At 41.0% G+C, this 27,811-nt stretch overlaps 1 protein-coding gene across 1 annotated transcript in view; it reads right to left on the minus strand.

Annotated features, from left to right (window-relative positions):
• Nucleotides 1-22,017, minus strand: part of LOC108274606 (zinc fingers and homeoboxes protein 2) — a 44,339-nt gene extending 22,322 nt beyond the window's left edge. Inside the window, exons 1-2 of the mRNA XM_053686008.1 lie at nucleotides 21,745-22,017; nucleotides 9,726-9,897 (exon numbers count right to left, since the gene is read on the minus strand). The gene's annotated coding sequence lies outside the window, so the exon portion shown is untranslated. The remainder of the gene's footprint in view (nucleotides 1-9,725; nucleotides 9,898-21,744) is intronic.
• Between the last annotated feature and the right edge of the window lie 5,794 nt (nucleotides 22,018-27,811).

Raw genomic sequence — 27,811 nt, forward strand, 5'->3', positions numbered from 1 at the left:
ATAAAATAAATCTAATTGTGCCATACATATTTTCTGTAAAAGGTTGAATCACTAGTGTAATTCCACATGGTTACCTTAAGAGAAGAACCTACGATCGAAGAAAATGACTACATTTACGTATAGGGCATTTGGCAGACGCCCAACCACGTTCCGAGCTTGTGCTGATTTGCGTAATCCTGTCACTCAGTTGTGATGATATACAGTGCTTTCTGATCCATTATTCCTCGGTTCATAAATGAGCGTACAATAAAATATTTACACTCTGGCGCAATCTGGTACCAACACTGGTACATTACACAAGTATGGAAATTGGCTCACTAGTCCAGGGATTGTCAATTTTTCTTTTGCAGCAAGGGACACCTTTTAATTACAAAAATTCGACCCCCCATGATCACAAAACATTAATTTCATGAGTACATTCCAATTAAAAAAAAAAAAAAAAAAAACTCATTACGCAAATGTGTCCCTTCATCTTTATGAGTTTTTCATTCCTGGACTTTTCACCAAAAGAACCTAGACCTAGTTACGCAGGAATGAAGCGTAGACGGAGAACATTTTGCATCACATTAACAGCTCTTTTCCGAGTATTCCTTAGTAAGATTGATTTGACAGAGCCCACTTTGAGAACAACGGATCTAACCGATTCATAAATGTTTTATTGTGCGCTTTGATCAAGCTGACCAACTGCAGATGCTCCAGATGAGAGGTTCTATGACTGCGACGCTCCAGATGAGTTTCTGTGAATGTGACGCTCCAGATGAGAGCTTCTAGATGACTCACGACATTCGCACGATCCAACAAATGGAAATCATTCTTGTTTTAATAACGCAGGCCAACACGTAACCATGTCACATGAAGGGTTCGCTAGCCGGTGGTTGAATATATCACAAGACTCATTGCTACCTCACTGTGCAGCGACATGGTGTTTTTGTCCGTATTGTGCATATCTTTGCTAAATAAAGATCAGCTTTAAACGCACGTCCGCTGCACTACAATCCGATTGTGAGTCTAACGTTTCCAAATTGACTCAAACTGAAATTCAATTACTCCAGAAATCTTCAGTGTACTCCTAATCAAATAGTATTTGGCAAAGAAAAAAAGTTTTGCAGATGGGTACTGGATCAGCGTGCAGCTTACACCCCTTGCCTGGATGTGCAAACTTCTGAACTGGGTTGCTAAACTAAACTGGGTCATCTGGCAAAAACGAGCCACTTGATATTCCCCTGAAGAAAACGATCATTAAAAACTCCTCACTACTTTCTATCTCTCTGACAGAGACAGCTGACTGGCTGAACCTCTGACCTGAGATTGGCACAGGAGATGCTACTTGGTGGCCAGAAACACTGACGAACGTGAAACTGCTCCACAAGCCAAATGAAACAGTCATTATTTTAAAATTCCTGGCGTTGGTGTCAGTTTAACATCATTTTCAGAGAGCAACTCGGAATAACAAGAGGAGGAGACAAGGGCAGCATGAGATAGTTCCTTAGCAACTTGGCTGAATTCGAACCAAAATGAATGCACGCTAAAATAAATAAACAAATAAAATCCTTGCTGATAAATGTCCGACTTTATATACAGCCAAGTGAAATAAAAATAAACATTAAATTGGCAGCTAACTAGCTTGTCACCTGCATGCCATTATAACATGTATTCGTTAGCTGAAGGTTATCCTCGGTTTCTAAACATATTTTATGTGTCTCAGGGAAGAAAGCCCAGTGTCAAGTCCCAGTTAAAACATACATAATTATCTACTGAGGAACAAAAATGTGCAGTAGTCTGTAAGCATAACATATATAAATGAAGTATGGTTTCAGAACACCTAGCCATTCGTTATGCTGGATAAAAAAATAAAAAAAATTTAAATACAAAAACTGAAATATATTACAAATAATATTACGGTATCTGACATACTATACAGGAGTGGTGTAACACAATGCCAATATCTGTATTCAGATTTAAACCCAAAGTGGGTGGGGCTTAAATCAGAAGGTTTTTCAGTTTAATTAAATTTGAAAGCCTGGAAAAAATGTTGTGGATGTAGAAATGTCAGCAGTGTCAGCATGGTGTGTGAATTCTGGCTCCAAGTGTTGCTCAACCTCAGCTACATCACTCACAGTAATGTGTCTCAACTAGAGATTGTTTTATTTAATCCCACTCCTGCAGTTATTATAATAACAATAATAATAATAATAATAATCATAATAATCATCATCATCATCATCATCATTATTATTATTATTATTATTATTATTATTACAGCCTGTCCTGGAATATTCTAGAACCTGCCTATTTTTCTATACCAGTGAGTTCTATAATTCCAGTGTTAATTAATAGCTGACAATTCTAGAACCTGAGTATTGTCCTATACAAGGGTACTCTTGAATTCCATTGTTATTTCATAGCTATCAATTTTAGAACCCGAGTATTGAGAATTTCATCCCACAATATTGTTCTCTCCCTGAGTATTCTAGAACATGGGTATTATTCTATATTCAAGAGTTCTGCTTTAGTCTCTAGAAGAGAATTGTAAAAACATGACATTGGTCTGTTTCTGAAGAGTGTCGAACCTGGGTATTGTTCTGTACCTGAGAGTTCTAGAATTCCAGTGTTACTTCATAGCTGACAATTACAGAACTAGTACTGCACAGTATCTGAGAATTTGAGACCCCCAATATTGGTCTGCCCTTGAATATTCTAGAACCTGGGTATTGCTCTGAACCCGAGAGTTCTGTAATTTCGATGTTATTTCATAGCTAAGGATTCTGAGTATTGGTCTCTGGCTGAGGATTTTAGAACGCCAATATCAGTCTGTCCTTGAACATTCTAGAACTGGGGTATTGTTGTCTAACCGTGCTATTTCACAGTTGACAATTCTAGAACCCCGGTACTGTTCTATATATGAGAGTTCTAGAATTCCAATGTTATTCAACAGCTGACAATTCCAGAACTTGAGCATCGGTCTGTAGCTGAGAAGTTTAGAACCTCGATACTGGACTGTCCCTGAATATTCTAGGACCTGGGTGTTGTTCTGTACGTGAGAGTTCTAGTGTTTTTCATAGCTGGTAACTCTAGAACCTGAGTATTTGTCTGTAGCTGAGAAATTTAGAACACCAGAGACCGCTATGTATCAACAGAATGACAGAAACCCCCACACTGTTCCATAACTCAGATATTCTAACCCAAGTACACTTCTCTAGAACCACTGTGCTCCTCCATATCGGACACTTTTGATACCCTGAGTGTTGGCCTGTACTTGAACATTCCAGAACCCAAGTCTTGTATAGTATTGTTTCACAGAGCAAACCAGAATCCTATTAGTGCTCAGTATCTTGCTTGGCTAGAAATACAGCTGAGCGAGTTCTAGATTTGGACCCAGGATCGGTTTTAATGCAGCGCTCATCAGAGCCAATAGGAGTAGAGGGCCGAGCCTCTTGAACGCTCCACTGAACAAATAAAGCGAGTGAAGAGGAGCCCACCTCCGTCTCCTCATCCAACCGGATTTATTACAGCACATTAGCAGCTCAGGAATTCCAGCTGCTGCCAAACTCAATATTGACTCCACAGGAACCGAAGGATACGCACAGCGGATCAGTAATGCTGCATGCAAACAAACACAATGAGTTCAGCTCGGGTTTTATGGGCACTGTGCTCAAACGACCCGAACCTGACCTCTGTTCATTACGCTGAGAACATTTAGTCCTTTGATCATTAGTTTTAATAGATGAAAATGCAGCAGGATCTACTGTACAGCTCTGGACTCTCTGTTCATAAACTCACAGCTGTAACGGAGCTCTTTTGGCAAATTCTGACTGGTGCTTTAATGGACCTGGACAGATAAGAAATGGATGCCCTCTGCAGAGTTATCAATTTTTCAAAACGTCCGTTCCATCCCTAAAGCTCGACCCACCCATCCGCCCTTTCGCTGGTTGAGTGAGAAGCATCAGTTACAAGTGTATCTGTCTGAGCTATCCAAATTGAGATACTGTGCTGTACTCTCTTTCCATAGCTCTTTAGGATCACACACACACACACACACAACCAAGGCTTACTTTATTTTTTTGAAGCACTTTCCACAGCCGTAATACCGATCCTCATCAGGCCCTCAAAGCTCTAATTAGGAAACGATAAAACTGTTTCTAAACAAACACTCTGTAAACATGTTAATTACTGTGCCATTTTCACTTTTGTGTTCCTGCCCTTTAGTGGTGGAACACACTTCCTTTGCTGAACTACCCAGACTTTGAACTTTTCAAACTCCTCTTTGGCACCGATGTGTGTGTGTGTGTGTGTGTGTGTGTGTGTGTGTGTGTGTGTGTGGGTGTGTGTGCATAGTGCCCTGTGATGGACCGGCATCCCATTCTGCGTGAATTCTCCAATCTTGCACCCACTGTTCCCGGGACAGCCTCCGGATTCGCTGCATCCCTGACCAGGATAAAGCGCTTACTGAAACTGAATAAATGAATCTTTTATCAGTTTAGAATTTACTTGTTCCTGAACCAGTTGATCCAGACGGCCTGAGAGTTAAACCCAAGCACTTCGCCACCGAATCCCATAAGCTTGCGTCCTCCCACCAAATCCACCCTGACTGGATCAACTCAACCTGGAATGAGATGCGGTCTGCCTCATCTCAGTAACTGCAAGACTACATTGACACCTCGTTGAGCAGAGTCTGGGTCAACCTCAACCGCCTGAGATCCGGCACTGGCTGTACCCAGTAGTACCTTCATATGCTTGGCGCTGCCTCATCTGACTCCTGTGACTGCGGAGTTTCCCAGACGATCAGCTACGGCATCCACGACTGTAGACCGGCCAGTGTGATGTTGACCATACGAACGAATGAACGAGTTTACAATATACCCACCATATTGTAAAGATTTTGGGGTAAGGGGGCACGGTGGCTTAGGGGTTACCATGTTTGCCTCGCACCTCCAGGGTTGGGGGTTCGATTCCCACCTCCGCCCTGTATGCATGGAGCTTGCGTGTTCTCCCCATGCTTCTGAGGTTTCCACCCTCTGTCCAAAGGCACGTGTTGTAGGCCGACTGGCATATCTAAATTGTATGCATGCATGTGTGTGTGCACACAATTGTGCCCTGCAATGTGTTGGCAGCCTGTCCAGGGCGTCCCCCACCTTGTGCTTTGAGTCCCCTGGGATAGGCTCCAGTGTTATGAAGGATGGATGGATGGATTTTGGAACAGTTAGCACTTTAGCTGTGACTTTACCTTCAATTCCATTTCATTAATTTTGGTTTTGCCAATTTAGGTGCAATAAATCAAGTCCTACATGTGCACAAAGTCCTGTGCACTGGGAGTTTCTTGGCAACTACCTTTCATGGTACTCTGTTCAAGATGGTAACCATAAACATTCAAAATCACAGACGTGAACTCGCATACCACAGCTCCTATTCCGTGCTGCTAAATTTACAGTCAAGTCAGGACGTTTTGGATAAAACCTCGTGGGATCGTCTGGGGTCTTCAGAAATCAATCCAGCCAAAGCAGTTGTGTTACTGGTTGACGATGCACATTTCAATTGAAACTTGATGTAAATGAAAACTCACAGAAGTAATCCTGCACAGAACACTAGCTCTTTTGTATTGATAAAAAAAAATTATAATAAAATGTACAGTCAGGACCTTTTATGATTAAAAAAAAATATCATGTCTGCACATATTTTTGTATCTGAGTTGCAGTACAAAAAGGTCCAACTCTTTAGAAATCAATCTAGCCAAAGCAGCTGTGTTACTGGCGGTGAAGCAAATTCCACGCTAAACTTGATGAAATTTTATTCTCGCTCCGGAAGTCTGAGACGTGATCGATGCAGATTCCACAGAAGTCACTGCATTAACACATGAATTTCGCTGAGAAAATTTTTACGGTCACTGGGTTGTTAGTTAGTGACAGTTCTATCCACCATGTTCAAAATCTCAGCATTTAAACAGTATAATCAGACTGCCTTAAGGACACTAGCAAAAAAAATAAAATGATCCACAAACAACACTGTGTATCATATAAATGACTACCAGCACATGCCTATTAGGCATCTACTATTTCTCTTGCCAAATATCAACAATGCTTTGTCTGTTTCTCTATTATACAGTACCAATTCAATTTGAAATGATTCTTAGCCCTAAGTTACATGGATGCTTTTGATCCTGTGCAGATAAAACTCTCCTCTTTCAGATTATGAATCCATTCATACACACTCTTTCTCTCTCTCTTCACATTTCTTTTAATTAATTTGCATCCTACTATTTGTATGCTTTTATAAGTTCCTTTGAATAGGAGCATCTGCCAAGGACTAAACGGAAAAATGTATGGTCTTGTGACGTTGTTGTCTGAAAGGCTCCATTGTTACAGGACCAAAAAAACTGCTCTGTTAAATCCACTTAAAAGGATTCCACAAGTCCAAACCTGCCCAATATGCACAGATTTAACATAGCGGTGAACCAGAATGAAAATTCTTGGGGCGAACCTGGAAACGAAATTCACGACACGCCGTTTTCAGGTAGAATGAAATGCTAATAGCAGGAATGCAAAAAAAATTAAAAAAAATAAAAAAAAAAGTTTTAAATCGGTAAATTATTTACCGCTGCGTGGTACAGCGCGGGTACAGTTAGTGTTGAAAAGATAATATATGATTATCATTTCTCCAACCGAAATGGCACACGTATGCACGGCACAACAAGTAGTATAATAAATTAGATTCCTTGTTTATAACCTGCGAAAGCTTTTGACTGAATGTTTACTTGAAGAGATTGCTTCCAGCCCAGTGCCACTTTTGACTCAGGTTGATTGATAATAGCCCGATCGTGAAGGATTCCGCCTGATCTGGCAACACTGAACGAGTAGCTGCTGCTGCTGCTGTTTGAATGCATTAATGATGAGACGGTCAGGAGAGCTGAGGAAACACAATCTATTTCTATTTCTCTACTCCAATTCTCTTCAGTTGGAATGATTTATTACTAGATTTAATCTTGTTTTTTTTTCTTTTAATGAAACCGTCCAAATTTTCAGCATTTTAACACTTTCAGGTGAAACCCCCCCCCCCCAAAAAAAAAAATTTATTGAAGTGCCCTGTTAATACATGGGTGAAGGTTTGTTCAAACAAAGTTTTACAGCACATGATTGGAACAGGCACGTTTTCATATTAGCTCACAAGAAACATTAGAACAACGCTAGTTTGTGTTAGCTAATACTTCTAGCCAGATCCCATTGTTTGAACTTGATCTGAGGCACACTTTTCAAGTCAATGCAAAATCCCCACTTCATATATTGAATTGGCATACATTTGTTTTTAAATGGTAGCTTCAGTTAGTAACAAGTCTCATCGCGACAACGAAGTACAAGTCTGTCTGTATGAGATAGTTTACAGCTAATGTCATAGACAACTAGCGAAAAAGTATCTCGATAGACACGACGCTAATAGCTAGCTACTGTAGGATAATGTCGTTTGATGAGGAAATGGAAATCTTTCTATTCAAGACCATGAAAACAAAGACAAAGCAGAACGTAATTTCCGAGTTGATTTATCACCAAATCCGCTAGCGAGCGACTTACACACTTACTCTAGATCAATTCCCTTCCTTGTGTTATAGGGTAAAGACAACATTCAAACCAGCTTCTAGCCACGGAGTCAGAGGAAAGCACGTCGCGGATCTGAAATCTATCCCGGGAATACATCCTGGATGGGAATTCAATCCATCCGAGGGCAGCATTCACACCCAGGGGCAATTTCACCTACTAGTATGTTTTTGGGAGGAGCCCCACGTGTCCAAAGATCATCTTATTCAACTGTTACGAAAGGAAATAGTTGGCAGTAGTTAGACCTGAACAGCCAGTTAAAGCGAATAACAGTGAAGAGATGTCGATATATAGCGATACAGATGTTATGCCTCATATCAGGCAGCCCTAGTTCACTCTCTGAGACAATCGTGGAATAAGCGACACTCGTGAGATGTGAAATGATCTTAACCAGGTGCAAAAAGTCCTGCATGTCCATCAGATGTCCTTAAACACGTCGCCAGATCCAGAGAATTTACAGTAAACATTCGTTCTTTTTATGGCCTTCTTTGTACAGCCACCACGTGATACATTCGCTAATATCAGCTTACCAACATCTTTCTATTCTTATAATAATGTGTTATGAGACCAAGCTTAGCATTGTGCGTGCGTGTGTGTATGTGCTTGTGTGTACGCTCAGTCAGATGTGGAGACTGATTTAGCCGGAGTGAGAACTGGTGCTCTGAGGCACACATGACAAGTATCTCTCTCGGTCTCTCTTTCTCCCTCTCTCTCACACACACACACACACACACACACACACACACACAACCTTAATTATCACACGTTCTCCTCTTTGCACATTCCAGCTTTAGTGGAAGAGTAACAGCCCAGTGCACAGATATTGAGATCAGGCAGAGAATAAAATGTGCACAAACCCAGCAGAGAGCCTACAGGGCAAACAGCTCTAATGAGAGTGATCAGCTCATGCTGGGGAATCCAAATTAGACTCCATGATGATGAACATCCTTTTGCAGTCTGGACCTCTTCTGCACTGTGTGATGAACATAGTCTAGAGTAAAATCCCGATAATACAGTCACACATACGTCCAAACACATGCTCGAGTGAATTTCACAATGAACGTCTAAAATCCTACGCTTTACTTTTAGTCTCGTGATGTAAATCCATATCTGTTTTTTTTTTTTTAATTAAATATATACATACACATATACTAATTTCTATATATATATATATATATATATATATATATATATATATATATATATATATATATGGCTTTCTGTTCACTGTATATGCTCCTATGCAGTGAACATATACAGTGAACAGGAAGCCATTTGGGTTTAGATAAATATGGCACAAAATAAGTGTACAGATTTAAAGGTGAAGACGTGTGACGACGACTTGAAGAAGCTGAAAAGCCAGATAACAGTGTGGTGAATCCAAAAAAAAAAAAAAAAAAAACAACAACCACGAAACGAATAGAAGACGATATAAACGTATTGTTACACTGTCTCCTTGTGATCTTCTCTGCTGAAGAAATGCAATTTTCATCTTCAGCGCTTTAGAGCTTCTGCTAATGTTGTCAGTTTTCGAGGATCATTAATATTCAAAGGCATTCAAATTATTATTATTTTATAATAATTCAAATTAGCCCTAACAAACACACACATCCACACACACACACACACAGGTTTGTCTAACCCTAACCCCATCCTTGGTAGGACCTTCCATTTACATAATTATAATGCAGCTAATTAATGTGATGTTACGTCTAAATCTAACCCTAACCTTAACCTCAGTGATTAAAAGAACCCTTTTTTTTTTTTTTTAAAGCTTTTTGTAAACAAGTGCTTTTCCTTGTGAGGACCAGCACAAGGTCAAAACTGTCACATATTCCTATCCTTGTGTGGATATCTGGTCCTCACCAAGAGATAAACACATGCCCCCACACACACACACACACACACACACACACACACACACACACACACACTGCATCCAGCATGTGATCCCTGTTGGTGTAGCGTATGTGGTTTATAACCATATCCCACTCCCTCATGTGTATAGCAGCTGATGCTTCCATAATAAACAGACCCATGCCACTACTGTGCTCTTTATTTTCCTGCAGGCCACACCCCTAACATCATCACCCAATGAAAACAGAGCACAAGTCAAAAAAATAAACAGCGTACTATACTCACAGAACTTCTGCGACTGCCAGGGTTTCCCCTAGGAGAAGGCCTCCTGAAGCGCTCCTGCTTCACGCTCTTTCCTCTTTCCGTGTCCACTGATGTCCGTCTCCTTCACTACGCCACCAAGTCTGTCTCTCTCTCCCTCTCTGTCTCCGTCACTGGTCCTGCAGCTCTCTGGAATCTGAGACGAGAGAAAAATGTCAGCAGTGAGGAGGGGATGTGGGTGTGTGTGTGTGTGTGTGTGTGTGTGTGTGTGTGTGTTTGAGAAAGAGAGAGAGTGTGTGTCCTCTCCTAGACAGGCCCTGAGACTACTACGCTTTTGTGTTTGCCAAGAAACCGGAAGGCTGTTACCTGGGAAACGTGTGGCATGGCAGATTTGGCAAGGTTATTTGAATGCTGAAGCCGAGCACCGCTGCAGTTTTGGCGAGCTCGCGTCTACTGAAACGCTGATCAGCGAGCAGTGACGCAGCACTTCACACAGCGACTCAGCTAGAAGTCAACACCGACTCAGGCCTCTAGTGAACTCTGAGAACCTGATCTCATTAGAAAATGTGGGCGAATTTGAACCAGGGTGGGCGATGTGCTTTCATCCGGACGAACGCTGCCCCCGTCGCTAAAACCTTAACCTTCAAAACTGAACCCCGATCGAACAAATACAAGTCGGAAGCAATACACTGGCTAGACGATAGAACAAATACGCCATGATTAATACGCCACCTCCTCATTCATGCGATTATCCAATCAGCTAATCATGCGGGCGGCAGCGCGAAGCATGAACGCGTGCAGATACAGATCAAGGGCTTCAGTTAAACTTCACTCGATCGAACGATAACAATTAAAATCGTGGGTGGGGGGGGGGGGGGTGATCTCAGTGGTCGAGAATTTCAGAACCTGACGATCTCCTGGGATTTTTACACACGACGGTCTCTAGAGTTTACGCAGAATGGTGCGAAAAACAAAAAACACCCACTGAGCAACAGATAAGAGAGATCAGAAGAGAATGATCAGAATGGTTCAGCTTGCCAGGAAGAATATGATCAGTCTATAAAGGAGTTGTTTTTGATTGTTGCGGCCAAATTTGCTTGATTTTGCTGTGGGGTTGTTTTTTTTTTTCCAAAACTTGCGAGGCAACTTGCAGACATTTTGTGCTTTTTTTGTGCAGAAAGCTACTCGAATCGTTGAAATGTCAATCGCACGAAGTTGTTTTGCACGGTCCTTCGCAGTGATGTTTGTTTGGTAAATGAGACCTTTAAAAGCTGCACTCGTGTTCGTGATGACGTCACGTGAGGCAAATCTGCAGAAACGCTACGGTAATTTTGAAATTTGAAAAACCGAAAGCTCCTCAGGGTATTGCGGAGTTTGCTTGATTTTGCCTTCATTTCTGTGATCACGAAATCCTGGAGGGATTGGAAGGTAACTCTAATAACCATTCTTTACAACTGTGCTGAGCAGAAAAGCATCAATGCACAAACCTTGAGGCAGATAGGCTACAACAACAGAAGCCCACATCGGGTTTCACACCTCTGAGCCAAGAACAGGCTAGGGTTAGGGTATGGTTAGGGTACGGCTAGGGTACAGCTAGGGTATGATTAGGGTACGGTTAGGGTACAGTTAGGGTTAGGGTATGGTTAAGGTACAGTTAGGGTTAGGGTATGGTTAGGGTACGGTTAGGGTTCGGTTATGATTAGGGTATGGTTAGGGTACAGTTAGGGTTAGGGTATGATTAGGGTACGTTAGGGTTAGGGTACGGTTATGATTAGGGTATGGTTAGGGTACAGTTAGGGTTAGGGTATGGTTATGATTAGGGTATGGTTAGGGTACAGTTAGGGTTAGGGTATGGTTAGGGTACGGTTAGGGTTCGGTTAGGGTACAGTTAGGGTACGGTTATGATTAGGGTATGGTTAGGGTACAGTTAGGGTTAGGGTATGATTAGGGTACGGTTAGGGTACAGTTAGGGTTAGGGTACGGTTAGGTTATGATTAGGGTACGGTTAGGGTACAGTTAGGGTTAGGGTACGGCTAGGGTACAGTTAGAGTTAGGGTAAGGCTAGGGTACAGTTAGGGTACAATTAGGGTTACGGTACAGTTAGGGTTAGGGTACGGTTAGGGTACAGTTAGGATTAGGGTACAGTTAGGGTATGGTTAGGGTACAGTTAGAGTACAGTTAGGATTAGGGTACAGTTAGGGTACAGTGAGGGTTCGGGTACAGTTAGGGTTAGGATACGGCTAGGGTACAGTTAGGATTAGGGTACAGTTAGGGTACAGTTAGAGTACAGTTAGAGTACAGTTAGGATTAGGGTACAGTTAGGGTACAGTGAGGGTTCGGGTACAGTTAGGGTTAGGATACGGCTAGGGTACAGTTAGGGTACGGTTAGGGTATGCTTAGGGTTAGAGTACAGTTAGGGTTAGGGTACGGTTAGGGTGAGCAAAAAGATTTTGGGGAAAAAAATCTGCTCCACGCAGAGTTTGTAACCTTTATTTATAAAAATATATATGTTAGAAAAATATAGCACGATACCTGTGATATTTCAGAAATGTATAATGTGACATATTTTATCACGACATGAACTCATTATACATAAATACATGCATTAGTTAACACGAAAACGTAAGTAGAAAAAGGGCAACAACTCAACTCCATATCTTGATATGTACAATATATCGTCCTATCACCATGTACTACTTCCATGTCTGTTGTTTTTTCTTTAGCGGTTACCTAAACAGGAGTATCCTGGTTATTCACCATTTGTTTCTCCCATACATCTAATTAAAAAGATAGCACATGTCTGCTCCTAACACACACACAGTGTTGATTGCTGCATCTCTTAATGACTCACACCTGATACTGACTCATTTAGGACGCTCCTCGATGTGCAATCCATCATCACCTCTACTGCCTTCAGTCCGTGAGAACACACTGTTCTGTCAGCTGTATTATACCACCTTCACGTCCTATTGAAAGCATCGTAATTACAAGGGGAGCGCACGTAAACCCTGTCACAATGTCAGGAACTTTAATACGTTAACGAATGATTATTTATTACTGTTGGAAAGAAATAAGGCGCTAAAAGACATGTTGTTATAGGAAAAGAATTCGCTTCGGGGTGCTAACGCGTCATCGCACCACCCTGCGGCTGATTATTTTCCTATAACAGCATGCGCCCAAGTGTTTCTTTCCTTACTTATTATTGCAATTAAACTGTATTCCTTTGTCAGATATTTTTCAAATGACTCCTACTACATCCTGCTTAACACATGTTACCCAACTGTGCTGATCTCCACCGGCTCTAAGAGGCCACTCAGAAACGATTCAAAGTTTAATCCTAATAAGGCAGGGCACGTCACTGTTTACATGCTATGAAAACGATGAACCTGTCCACACCCAGCACATACAGAATACTGTGGCATTACCATTGTGGCACTGTGGTGTAGCTCATCATACCATCAGTGGTAGCTCAGCGGTTAAGACGTTGGACTACTGATCAGAAGGTTGTGATTTTATATCCCAGCACTGCCAATCTGCCACTGTTGGGCCCTTGAGTAAGGTCCTTAACCTGTCCTCAACTGCTCAGTTGTATAAATGAGACAAACATGAGTCAGTCTGGATAAAGGGCGTCCGCCAAATTCCGTAAAAAATGTAAATGAGCACTAGTTATTGAAATTTAAACCAGGTACGTAGAATGTAGAATTAAGTTGAGTAAGTGATTAATCGTGCTGGAATCTAATAAAATGGAAAATACGTGTCCTTCCAACTTTGTGGCAAAACGCTGGAGAAGGCCCACATATGAACCTAATATCCACAAACATTTGGCCATATAGTGTGTGCGCTTACTTCAGTATCTTTAGATGCACAATGGGTAGCACTGCCACCTCACAGCTCCAGGGTTCCTGATTCGGTGGCTGTGGATCAGGTGGTAGAGCGGGTTATCCACTAATCGTAGGGTTGGCGGTTCGATTCCCGGCCCAGGTGACTCCACAGGCCGAAGAGACCTTGGGCGAGACACCGAACCGCAAGTTGCTCATGATGGCAAGTTAGCGCCTTGCATGGCATCTCTGCTACCATTGGTGTGTGTGTGTGTGTGTGAATGGGTGAATGAGAACCAGTGTAAAGTGCTTTGGAACCACTAAACTTAAAAAAGCGCTATATAAGTGCAGACCATTTACCATTCGATCCTGAGCTCTGGTTACTCTCCATGGGGAGGTTCTCTGCATGTTCTCTGTATAGATTCTCAAAAAAAAAAAAAAAACAACAACATGCCGGTAGGTGGACTAGTTACTCTTAAATGCCTTATATTTGTGTGTGCATGGTGTGTCTCAGTTCATTCAGTGTCCCACCTCAAGCCCAGAGTTCTTGGGATAGGTTCTGGATGCAGCACGACCATCAAATGTAAGTGTTAAAGTGGCTCAACAACCCGCAAATAAGATTTTCAATTTGGTCCAGGGAGCAATTTTACCTCACACATCTCTCAGCTGGCCCAATCATCATCCTCCCCCAAGGGCAATCCAGAAGTTCTAGTACTACACATTAAAACAGAAAGTAACAGTGTTTCTAATGCGTCGACACTTCTCCAGCAACGCCGACGCTCACAAACAGTCGGAAACAAAACCGAAGGGCTTTTTATATTCACGATAGTCAAACTAGGACACCGTGTTAAGGGCTTGCAGTCAATCCTAGATCTCCCTGGCATGGCTTACTGACGAGGAAACATCTGCTCTGGAAGATGTCATCACTGGGCAAAGCAAAGAACAGCACAGTCATATTCAGTGGTGATGTACTGCCCGAGTGTGTGCACAAAGAGCTGCCATTCACTAAGCAGATATGATTTCACACACTCCCTTGTGCTCTGTAGAATTAAGTCTATCTAAGTGTTACTACTCTTCCGTTGTTTTCCTTGGCATTTCCATTTACTCAATCCGAAGTGACTTTTAACTGACACCGAATCTAATTCAAGGTTAAAGCATTCCCAAATGTGTCATTTTAAACCATTAAAAAATAACCTATGTAGGGAAACCGCTTAATACGTTATTATTAAACAACTGAACTACTGAAGTGGCATAGGAACATCTCTTCAAGTTAACACCAGGACAGAATATGAACAAATGAGCACACTGGACATGCTCTCATTTGTATATTACCACAGCCAAACCTATCAAACTGCCATGAGTCGATTATTTTCCAATAAAAACATGTCCCTGGAGTGTTTTCTTTTTTATTCCCCTTATACCACAGCAATCTGCCTACGAATACAATGTTTTATTTATTAAAGAATTAAATATTTCATACTTTTGTATCCAAATACAGTTACATTAAATGCTGTGAAACATCCAGGAAACAGGTTCCTGTCTTTACTTACATTACAGCAGCTAATGAACAGTAACAAGTCGTTCCCTTAGCATCCTCTCTTTTTCCTGAGACAGAAAGAGAGATGTTTTTTTTTTTTTGAGTGCAGGGACATTCTATGGTTCTTGATTAAGGACTAAACAGTGGTTCTCTGGCATTCCTGAGATTCGAACATTCATAACATTCTGGTGACTAGTTCAAAAACCTAAACTGAGCCATTACTGGACTGTAGGGAATGCTTACTTTTTGAAGACACTGTGTCAGACAAAAAAAAAAACTAGCAAGTTGCCTAAAATGGCCATCCTGACACATGCATAGAGACATACAGCTGTATATAGAGTAGAGGAACAGACATAGTGAAGTTTCTCTGAGATTTGCCAAGGAGATCTCACAAACCGAGATGGAAACCTACCAGCGGTATATGGTTCAGCTGTTGCGGACAGTAAAAGTGGCCGTTATCCGGCGTGACCTCATGGCTTTGACTGTGGCCTGTGGCACAGTCAGAGAGACACGTGGTGTTATCTTCTGCCACGGTAGCATGCATCAGCTGGCTGGACAGATACAAGCTTTCAGATTTCAACAGTGCCTTGCTAAATTTAGGTACAAATCGATGCGGAGTGATTAGCCTGGGTTCACGTGTGGATCTTGGATCGTTCGTAAAAACCTCTATTTTTTTATTATTTTTTTTAAATCTAAGTTTGGTGTGTCAAGGTCCATCAGACCAAATCAAGGCATTAACAGGAACAGTGCCAATGCCACATTATCGTTTATTCAGAACTAGCATAAGCGGATTAACCTTGCTTCCATGCATTGTGGTTCTGGAATTAGAGGTTTGTTCAAAATCCATACACCTCGTCCATTCCTACCGGCCTGAATACTTACAGGATCACAGCTCACGAATCAGCGTATTAGAAGTGAACCCAAGTGATGTATGATCAGGGTGGAGCCTTTCTTGCTCGACGTGACCAAAGCGAGAGATTTTTTTTTAGGAGGTGTTCTGGCGCTACGATCTCGCAAGGCTGGCAGCTCCACACTATGATTCTGGCAATGCACCATACAGCAAATATCTCACACCCGGGGTAAAGAAGAGGGGAGTGAAAGAGTGTGAGAAAGACCTAAGAGGAAAAAGCAGAAGAAAGGAACAAACACTTGAAATGTACGGGCCTTTTGAAAGGAGTTGAAGTTTCTGCTTTAGCAGAGGCTCAGACAGGAGCGAGGAAAAGAGGGCCAGTGTCCGTGTTTCCATGCTATTGCTAGACTATAAGCTGCAGAATGTGCCATGTAAACATCTCATTCCAGTCATGCACTCCCAATAAGGCCTAGAGTCTGGAGTGGTTACTACAACAAGCACAAATGGGGTATTATTAGAATTAGGTCTGTGATTATATACGTACACTGTGCAACGCTATGTCGCACTGGTAACAAGTATTTTTATTTTAGGTGCTGCACATCGCTCGAAGTTATCTAAAAAGGGTCGGCTAATTTTAAAAGAACATACCAGCAAAAACACAGTTAGAGAAACAATAATCTCCATTGCCTTGATAACATACTGAAGGCTAAGATGATCCAATTTACAACCCTTTTTTTTTTTTTTAAATAACAACAGTTTTCCAAATACTAATTACTCACACTGTGTCTGATGTGGCATTTAATGTCTTTTTTTAGGCAAATTTTTAAGCTGATCCCAGGACATACTGAACATTAGATTTTTCAATCCTGTATTTTTCATAGTAACAGGATGTAAAAGTCAAACCTGGCAGAAGGTTACTGTCTGTCATCTTAAATCCATCAACAAGGATTCTGTACCTAAACTAATTAACACATTTTTCACTTTTTTTTTCCGGGGGGGGGGGGGGGGGGGGGTTTCCTCTTCCCGTCATTGCCGCTTGACTAATTGCGGATAACGATGAGCACAGAAACACGGCCAGTGGGTTTTAGTGGGCTCGGGGAAGTTAAGTGTACGTGCTGCTCATGACTTGCACTTTCTGGCAACTCGGCCTGACTTGCACAATCCTCATGAAAAGCGCTGCAGTATGTAAACAACACAATTTTGCAAGATGGCAGTTCATGCAAAGTACAGATGAATGCAATCTTCACGCTGGAATTCAAACCTAACCTCCATCCTCCCCACCCCAATTTGTTTCTCCTTTACTTTTATACATGAAGAAGGCAGCTTCATGCTTCTTTTCTTTTTTTTAGAGAAGAGTTCAGAACAGAATCATGTCAGCTAATCTGTAAAAAAATAAATAAATAAATAAATAAAAATATGAAGTTCACAGAGCATTAATATACACAGGAACTCATGCTGATCTGTTTCTAGGGGGAGAAAAAAAACCCTGACTGTTAACATATTAAGCTGTAAAGTAAGATATTGTTCAATGTCTCCATAAGTAATATCATCCATAAATTGACATGAAATGTAACAATCATTGCGGAATTTATGTTTGAATAGACTCCTCTGGTGGACAATTTGATCCCAAATGACTTATGAAGGATGCAGAGCTCAAGCACATGAGAAGCTGAGAGTCAAGCGCCTTGTTCAGGTGGTTTTCTAACAGGATTCTGTAGCACCACTGAGACAAATTGGTGCATTTGAGTCGTTTCGTGTTCAAACGCTCCAGTGTAATTCCAATCATTACCACAAAAGAAATCTGTTGTAGAATACTTTACATATCATTTGCAATATGTTCATCTACTAGGTACATATTTGGCTTACGTATGAGATTACGGTGGATGGTACCACTTAGAAACAATAACGATGGCTTAGGAGCGCTACACAAAGATTTTTGCACTCAAGTCACCATCATTGAACAGTCAAGAAAATAGTCTTCAAGTTAAAACTATAATGAATTCAGTAATAACTCTGACTCTCATGCTTATAAATTGCTCATAAGCCCTTGGTTACACAATTACACTTTTTGATGATATAGTATACAGTTATAGGAGGGAAATTATTTGTAATCGCACTATCCGATGTCACCCAGATGAGGACGGGTTCCCTTTTGAGTGTGGTACCTCTCAAGGTTTCTTCCTCATGTCGTCCCAGAGAGTTTGTCCTTCCCACCAACGCCTCTGGCTTGCTAGTTAGGAATAAATTTATCAATGGGGGGTGGGGGGAAACAGTATATCTGGAATTGATATATTTCTATAGAGCTGCTTTGTGACAATCACCACTGTTAAAAGCACTATACAAGTAAAACTGAATTGAACTGAGCATATCTGAGCACTGTGTCGTGGTATTTCCATGTTTAAACGCTGTTAAAACAAGAGGTGGACGATATGAGAACGATATCATATCACAATACTTGAAGAGATTTCTATGATACACAGTACGTATCTATGTATCAGAATATGCTCACAATGACGATCCTTTCATTCATTCATTCATTCATTCATTCATGAACTTGGTCACAGTATCTGTGGATCCAGAGCCTACCCTGGGAACACATGGGACACCAGTCCATCACAGGGATCCGTGCACACACATTCAATTCAGTTTGATTCGTATAGCGCTTTTAACAACGGACGTTGTCCCAAAGCAGCTTTACACAAACATATAAGCACAGGATATAGGTTTTAAATGTATGAATCTATCCCTAACGAGCAAGCCAGAGGCGACTCCCTGAGACGCTATGAGGAACAAACCTTGAGAGGAACCAGAATCAAACGTGAACCCGTCCTCATCTGTGACATCGGATAATGCGATTATAAATAAATAAATCCCTTCTACAAATGCGTTAATACTACATGGTTAAATAGTGCAGTTGTGTAACCAGGAAAATACATTACAGTATCTACATGAAGTCTGCTTTGCTGAACTTCTCCACTGTTCACTGATGGAGACTCGAGTGCAAAACTGTTTGTGGCAATTACAGTCCTAAAGCTATCATAGAAAATGTAGCCCTAGCCGTCACAGCACAGCGATTCACATGAACTGAGGTCCAAAGCCCTCTTTATGGTTTTGAAGTGGTAAAATCCTCAGTAATCTCAGCAGCGGCATGTGACTTCCAATTGATGAGAACTCCAACCAGAAGTAGGGCATCAGGATGGACCAGGCAGGTCCGGAGAGCATTCACACCTAGAGGGCATTTGGAGAAGCCAATGTTTTTGAGAGGAAACCGAAGAACCCTGAGAAAACCTACACAGGCACAAGGATGACCTGCAGAAAAACTCTACCCAGAGAGTAACCCGAAGTCAGGATTGAACCCTGGAGCGGTGTTCCAGTAATTCACTACCTTGTTTCCAAATCGTTTGTAATCACCCAGTTTGTCTTTCAGACATCCATACAAAACATTACAGTGTAGTGGAGCACGCTGGTGCTCAGTTTAATCTTTGAGGGCCATGAAACAGGTCAGAATGGTGACAGCAGTGTTGTGCAAGCCTGTAGAGGATTATTTACATTTATTCATTTGGCAGACGCTTTTATCCAAAGCAGGGTACAAGTGAGGATCCAATCCAAACATAGAACTGAGCTGTTGAGGGTTAGTGATTTTGCTTAAAGGAAAACTCCACCCTGAAACCCATTAAATGTGTTTATACTGAAATATTTGTCACGTCTTTAGTGTTTCTGACACTAATGTGTTTTTTTTATTATTATTATTATTTAATTTTTTCCTTATTCCTGTGAGAAGGTTATATGTTGCTCTGACACCACAGTAGGACGCTGTTATTGCAAGCACTGTTGCAATGGTTTTTAACAGGAGAAGGAATATCAACGGTCTCAAACATGAAGTGAGAACAGTCATGTTTTGCTGTCAGCTCCAGAAAACAAAAGAGCAAAAGCTTTTGTTCTCGCTCGTCATTTTCAGCGATGTACAACGTCATTAATGAGAAATCCAGCGTAGTTGTGGCGAAGATGTTGGCGCAAACGCAAATACAACGTGGTTGTGCCCAGTTACAGTCGAGATTCGGCTCAACTACTTTGCAATCTATGAGATGACTAGAGTGATGGCATTGACGGGGGTTTTAGTACGATTCTTGAAGCGTTGGAATTGTTCTGTTTGGGCAGAGTGCGCAGATGAAGAGGTGGGAGATCTGTACAGACTAAAGGACTAAAGCGCCGCTGCATCCGTGGAATAACCATGGACGCCATTTGATTGATATTTTACATGCTACTCGTAAAGATTTATATGCAAGTCATTCAGGGTGGATTACTACTTTAAGAGCCCAATAGTGACATTGATTGTCTTGGGATTTGAACTCAGAACCTGCCATTCGGTAGTGCAGAACTTTCCCCATCAAAACCTCTGCCCTAATTATAGTTATGATGAAAATAAACAGCTTTACAGTAATGCAAACTGCAAAGGAAAATCTCTCATACAATCCCCTAATCCCCTCAACATGAGGCCAGTCCAATGGTCATGTATATACTCGTATAATCTGACCAGAGTACTGGCTGATAGTGTGTTTAATTCAGAACATATTTTTCAAGATTTTTAAAAAAATAATAATAATAATAATAATAATAATAATAATAACCTGCATGGAATTTATATGAAGTAAACATAACTGTCAGGTGCTTAAAGACATGATAACAGGACTAGTATATAGGTTATGAAGTGCAAAAAAAAAATAACATAAAAAAAAAGTTTAAAAACTGTCTCTGATAATACATTGCACTGCAATGTCACGTTAGCTTGCTAGCAACCAGACACCTAGCCAAACACCCCATGCACCCATTTGAACAGTTTATTTATTTATTTATTTATTTTAAACACGGGCAGGGGAAAAAAATGTTTACGAAAAGGTTCGGGGGGACATGGATTTAAATCAAATCAAGTTCTAGCTCAAGAAGCTGAAAACCACAGGCTAACAGGCTGGCTAAAAATAATAATAATAAAATAAAAATAAAAAAAAAAACAACAACAAAAAAAAAAAACACCACCACAACACAGGGCTAACCACCTAGCTAACTGAAGTCCTTGACAACACTGTTATCTCTCTTCTTAACACAAAACCGCGCAACACTTCAGACTTCCCCACTTTAAAACAGTCATACAACTTATATATGCGTATAACTATCATGTCTGGGAGTCGTGAATGTGTTTACAAGAGTCGTTATGCTAAGCTAATTCAGCAGGCTAAGCTAGCAAAATATCCCGAATACCCGCTTTGCAAAGCCTAGTTGCCGGTGGCAACAGCAGCACTTTTAATGTTCAAAGTTGGATTGTGCAGTTGTGCTTATTTCAACTCTAACTGGGCTTTTCTTGTCATTTTATTTACAGATAAACTCGCCTTTAACGTGAAACCACGCAATAATAATAATAAATATTTATTTAAAAAATAAAATAAAATAAAAAAAAGTTGTTATTATTTTATTTTAGCAGCCTAGTGAAGCTGATAGAGTGTTGATGTTTATCTCCAGCTGACCTACAGTTCGGGGTTACAGCGTACTGCTGTGCTGGGGGGGAAATAACAAGCGGTATTATTATTATTGTTGTTGTTGTTGTTGTTGTTTGTTGTTTATTGTGTGTTAGAAAGGGTTTAAACTAGTAAAGATGTTGTTGTTTTGTTTTTCAAACCCGAGAGAGAAAAGCGCCGTTGAAAGTGAAACGTGACGGAAAGGAAGGAGCTGCGACGCCGCGTTCATTAAGTTCAGCAGTGCAGTCCGGAGTCATGGGAGATAATGGAACATAATATAACACTGATCATGACTGTACAGAGAAAATTCAATCACTCAGAGTCTTACCTGACACCCGGAAAAACGACTCAGTTTGAATCTTTGTGGAAAGATTTGTCGCTTCTTCTTCTTCTTCTTCTTCTCTTCTCTTCTTTTCTTTTTTCTTTCTTTCCTTCTTTCCTTCCCCCTAGAGCCCCCACAATCAGCACCTATAAGCACATTTGGTGGTCAAATCCTTCAAGATTTCTGGGAGAAAACCTAAAGACAAGACTGGAGAGAGGAGAGAGAAAGTGGCCGTGCATTGCACTGGGAGATCTGGGACGAGAAAAAAAAAAAAAAAAAAAAAAAAAAAAAAAAAAAAAAAACTCACATGATCCTGTACGTCAGCGATACATTTTCATACGACACCCAAAATATTTTAATGCAATGCAATGCAATAATAAAAACCCAGCCATGCATGTGTGCAATGCAGTGAAATAGTGAAAGGTGAAAGGCTTAACTTTAACTTACACTCCAAAACACACACACACACACACACACACACACACACACACACACACACACACACACACACACATATATATATATATATATATATATATATATATATATATATATATATATATATATATATATACATATATATACACACACACACCATTATGCTGTAGTCACTAATTATGAGTATTATGATTAATAATAATAATAATAATAATAATAATAATGCATGATGAATGCATGACACTGCTCTTATCTAACCTTCCATTCATTTGCAGTTAGTGAAACCGTACCATCACTATCAACAGTTTCCTCCCTTCCCTGACAAACTGAATAAATAAATAACTGTATAATTAAAACCATAAACCCTAAATCTTATTATATTTTACGTTGTGGCTATTTGTTTTAACAGTAAACAGGCATACTTGATATAATACCATGTTATTCACTCCGTTTCAGTCTATGGAATAAAAATAAATAAATAAAAAAGGAAGAAGAAAAAAAAACCAACATACTTTTGGCAATTATTTGGAGTATTTATTTCTGGGATGTAGTGAGATTTCTTGCTCTGTGTAGTAGAGGAAGATGTTGAAAACAGCGCCTCCTGCCGGTCAGAATCTTTATGTTTCTAAGGGTTTAAACTGAGGTTTGGTTCTAAAAGGGTTCTGCTTGGAACGTTTGTTGAAAGAGAAACCTTAAACCATCCTATATGCATGCTATTTTGATTATTTTCTACTCATAACCTTAGCTCTTTTTACCAAAGGCCAAAAAAAAAAAAAAGGAGTTTCTGCATGTTTTGGGTCGTGCCGTGTTCAGCATTTCATTAATTTGTTTGTTACACTCCACAGTAGTGGTTAATGGCTCGTATGAAAGTAGAAACTAAGGGTTTGGTTTTAATAGGTTTAAATATTATTATTTTATTGTGGCAGTTATATAGAGTGTTTGACTGTCCAAAAAAGCTTTAGTTGTGCTGTCCGTTTTTTATCTCTTTACCAGTGTCATGGTGGAGAGGTGTGAATTGTTTGCTCAAACCCCTTCCCCGTTCCCATCGCCCTGGCCACCAGCAGGTAAACACAGAGGCATGATAGATACTCTACACACAGAAACCCAACAGTGTCCTGAGCACTCTTACAACAGCCTTGCGGTGATCAAATAATTCGTTTGTTCATACTGATTGAAATATTTCTATTCCGCTGGTGGCACGGAATGCCAGTGTACTGTGGGAAAGGGTAAAAGCATGAGCAGGAAGATCTAGGGCTGTCAAAAGGCTGGTGGGTTCTTTGGATCATTAACGGTTCAAACTTTCTACATGGAACGTGATGAATAGAATAACTGAAATACAATGAATGAAGGCTAAGACACCCTTTTGTAGCTTAAGGTCTCTTTGCTTGATGTTCTACAACATTACATGTAGTTATAAATGGATAAAAAATTATGACCTGTCATTAGGAGGCACGATAGGTTAGTGGTTAGAACGTTTGCATCGCACCAATGGGGTTGGGAGTTCGATTCCCGCCGCCATCCTGTGTGTGGAGTTTGCATGTTCTCCCTATGCTTTGGGGGCTTCCTCCGGGCACTCCGGTTGTCCTCGTCCCCCCAAAGACATGCGTTGTAGGCTGATTGGCATTTCCAAATTATCCATTGCGCTCTGCGATGGGTTGGCACCCCATCCAGGGTGTCCCCTGTGTTGTGCCCCAAGCTTCCTGTGTAGGATAAGTGGTATGGATGAATAATGTTCTACAACATGGAACGCAACTATAAACGGATAAAAAAGTATGTCACGAATAAAACAATGTAAGCACTGGCAATCTGTCGTGCTATAAGAGGAATAAAACATGCTGTTATGCTTTCCGTCGATTTTCACTTTTCTACAACAGCACACCTCGAAGTGTCTCATTCCCGACCTGTTTCTTCATCTATCTAACTGAAGGTTTGTAGCACCGTATGAGACGTGATGACGATGATGCCGATCCCAAAACCTTCGTGTGACTGGAAGGAGAACATAAACGATAAGATAATGGGAATACGCACCGTCTAAAAATAACGACACGGTCATTTAACACATTTCCAAAGTAATGTTTCTGTTCCAGAACACGTTAAGGGTTATTGTGTTTTCACTCGCGCTTTTCTCCTGTTTGTTTTTGTTTTCCCGTCCTCAAACCGGTTTGGAGCGCACCTTTAAACACTACACACCGTCGCCTATTGTCCTGAATGTAAAGTAAACGATGTAATCTCTAATATTCATACTGGAACATCGGTCTTTTTAAACAAATGCTGGAATCACTTGTATCAAGTCTTCTTTGTAGTGGTTATGTTCTAGGAGTGTTTAAAGGAACGGCGTGTGTCATCCATAATGCACTGTGACACATAACTGTCGGTTTTAACAGCAATGACGTTTCTTCTTTATGACCCTGGTTCTCTGTAAATGGAACACTGAGCAAGTGTTTATTCATAGAAGATATGATCTGTAAAATGCTAGCGTTTGGAAAGATTCCCCCAGACAGACAATATAGCGTGGCCGGTTTATCGGCGTCCATTTTGGTCATTTTGGAGGTGTAAAATTACTGACAGTAGCCTATTTGCTGCTATGTATTTTATATTAGCAACTATTATTCCTTGACAACAGCCTAAAGTGAATAAAACATAACCCTGCCCTGTGTTCGTTCTGCATATAATTCTGCACGTTTTCTACACTACAGGGTTTGCGTCAGACAACAGACGTTCATCTGCCCTTGTTAACACGTATTTACAACTTCCAAAGTAGTAATTACGACTTGGCACGTGTACTCATTCTGGAAGCAACCAGACAACACAGGCAGAATGTTCTTTTCATGGCTAGTGATTTAGGTTAGGACGGTTTTTAAGTTGTTTTGTTGTTTTTTTTTAAAGGAAGCTGGAGAAGAAGGGGATACTTTCTTATCGTATCATTTACCACGGCGTCGTCTTTCTGCCATTTTGACAAACGTGCCACGCCTTTTCACAGCACACAACCACGGTGCAGTCTGTTGTCTTGGGTCAAGTCACAGACTCGGCACCTGATAATATTCTTTGGTTCTTAGGAGATTTCTGTCCAACATGCTTTTTTTTTATTTTTATTTTTTTTTATAAGATCATTAAGTTGGGTTTGTTTTGTCAGGATGTCATTAGACGCATTTTATTTTTAGGACGTCTTTCCTCGGTGTCCTGCTCATCCTGTGTTTGCGTTACGAAATGAAATCTTCTCCAGGATTACATGCTTATGGCCACACACCGGAGGCGAAGCAGCACAAGCAATGAGAGTCACTATTCCCTCAAAACCGGGTGCTTGAATGTGTGTGTAGATTGCAAATGTGTAGATATTGGAAAATGTTGGTAACCAGCACGGATAAGTCGAGTCGGTACATGTGTGTGTGTGTGTGTGTGTGTGTGTGTGTGTGTGTGTGTGCGTGAGTGTTTGTGTTTGTGGATTGGCAGATACTAATAATCAGTATAGATTTTTTGGGTGTGTAGAGGTGTGTGCATGTGTGTATTGGCAAAAGCTGGTTACCAACATGAAATTATTGTGTGTGTGTGTGTGTGTGTGTGTGTGGCACACATGCTGGCACATGTTGGCTACCACCATGAATATATTCATGAGGGCTGTCATGGTGTGCACTTGCATTTATATGCAGATTTGGCAGAAATGAGTCACTGATGAATTCTCTGTTGTCTCGGCCCCGTGAGTGTGTCTGTTCAATTCTCGGCTCTGTGCTCAAGTGTTTGGCTCAATGTGATGCCAATTACAGGTACAGGCGCAGAGGAGCCAAATCAAGATTTGGGGAACAGGTTGCCAGATTGGCGCTTTTAATCTTTTATCTTTTATCTTTTGCAATTTGTTTGAAAAATTATGTGACGAGACAAGGTGTTTTTCCTGATAGCTGTGCAATGTACGGTGCATCCGGAAAGTGTTCACGGCGCTTCACTTTTCCCACATGTTGTTACGTTACAGCCTTATTCCAGCATGGATTAAATTCATTATTTTCCTCAAAATTCTACAAACAATACCCCATAATGACAACGTGAAAGAAGTTTGTTTGAAATCTTTGCAAATTTATTAAAAATAAAAAACAAAAAAAGAGCACATGTACATAAGTATTCACAGCCTTTGCTCAGTACTTTGTTGAAGCACCTTTGGCACCAATTACAGCCTCAAGTCTTTTTGAGTATGATGCTACAAGCTTGGCACACCTATTTTTGGGCAGTTTCTCACGTTCTTCTTTGCAGGACCTCTCGAGCTCTATCAGGTTGGATGGGGAGCGTCTGTGCACAGCCATTTTCAGACATTCTCTCCAGAGGTGTTCAATGGGGTTGAAGTCTGGGCTCTGGCTGGGCCACTCAAGGACATTCACAGAGTTGTCCTGTAGCCACTGCTTTGTTATCTTGGCTGGGTGCTTAGGGTCGTTGTCCTGTTGGAAGATGAACCTTCACCCCAGTCTGAGGTCCAGAGTGCTCTGGAGCAGGTTTTTATCAAGGATGTCTCTGTACATTGCTGCATTCATCTTTCCCTCGATCCTGACTAGTCTCCCAGTTCCTGCCGCTGAAAAACATCCCCACAGCACGATGCTGCCACCACCATGCTTCACTGTAGGGATGGTATTGGCAAAGTGATGACTGGTGCCCGGTTTCCTCCAGACATGATGCTTGCCATTCAGGCCAAAAAGTTCAATCTTTGTTTCATCAGACCAGAGAATTTTGTTTTTCTTGGTCTGAGAGTTCTTCAAGTGCCTTTTTGCAAACTCCAGGCGGGCTGTCATGTGCCTTTTACTGAGGAGTGGCTTCCGTCTGGCCACTCTACCATACAGGCCTGATTGGTGGAGTTCTGCAGAGATGGTTGTTCTTCTGGAAGGTTCTCCTCTCTCCACAGAGACACGCTGGAGCTCTGTCAGTGTGCCCATCTGGTTTTTGGTCACCTCCCCGACTAAGGCCCTTCTCCCCTGATCGCTCAGTTTGGCTGGGCGGCAGCTCAGAGTCCTGCTGGTTCCAAACTCCTTCCATTTACGGATGATGGAGGCCACTGTGCTCATTGGGACCTTCAATGCTGCAGAAATGTTTCTGTACCCTTCCCCAGATCTGTGCCTCGATACAATCCTGTCTCAGAGGTCTACAGTTAATTCCTTGGACTTCACGGCTTGGTTTGTTCTCTGACGTGCAGTGTTCACTGTGGGACCTTATATAGACCGGTGTGTGCCTTTCCAAATCATGTCCAATCAACTGAATTGACCACAGCTGGACTCCAATCAAGTTGTAGAAACATCTCAAGGATGATCAGTGGAAACAGGATGCACCTGAGCTCAATTTTGAGTGTCATGGCAAAGGCTGTGAATACTTATGTACATGTGCTTTTTCTTTCTTTTTTATTTTTAATAAATTTGCAAAGATTTCAAACAAACCTCTTTCACGTTGTCATTATGGGGTATTGTTTGTAGGATTTTGAGGAAAATAATGAATGTAATCTATTTCGGAATAAGCCTGTAACATAACAAAATGTGGGAAAAGTGAAGCGCTGTGAATACTTTCCGGATGCACTGTAGATGTCATTGCACTGCAATTTAGGCTGGTTTATGGTGAGTAGTAGAGGTGCCTTTTTAAAAGAAAAAAAAAAAGTTATATCATATAAAGC

This window comes from Ictalurus punctatus, chromosome 14 (genome assembly GCF_001660625.3).
Source record: "Ictalurus punctatus breed USDA103 chromosome 14, Coco_2.0, whole genome shotgun sequence".
Classification (NCBI taxonomy): Eukaryota; Metazoa; Chordata; class Actinopteri; order Siluriformes; family Ictaluridae; genus Ictalurus; species Ictalurus punctatus.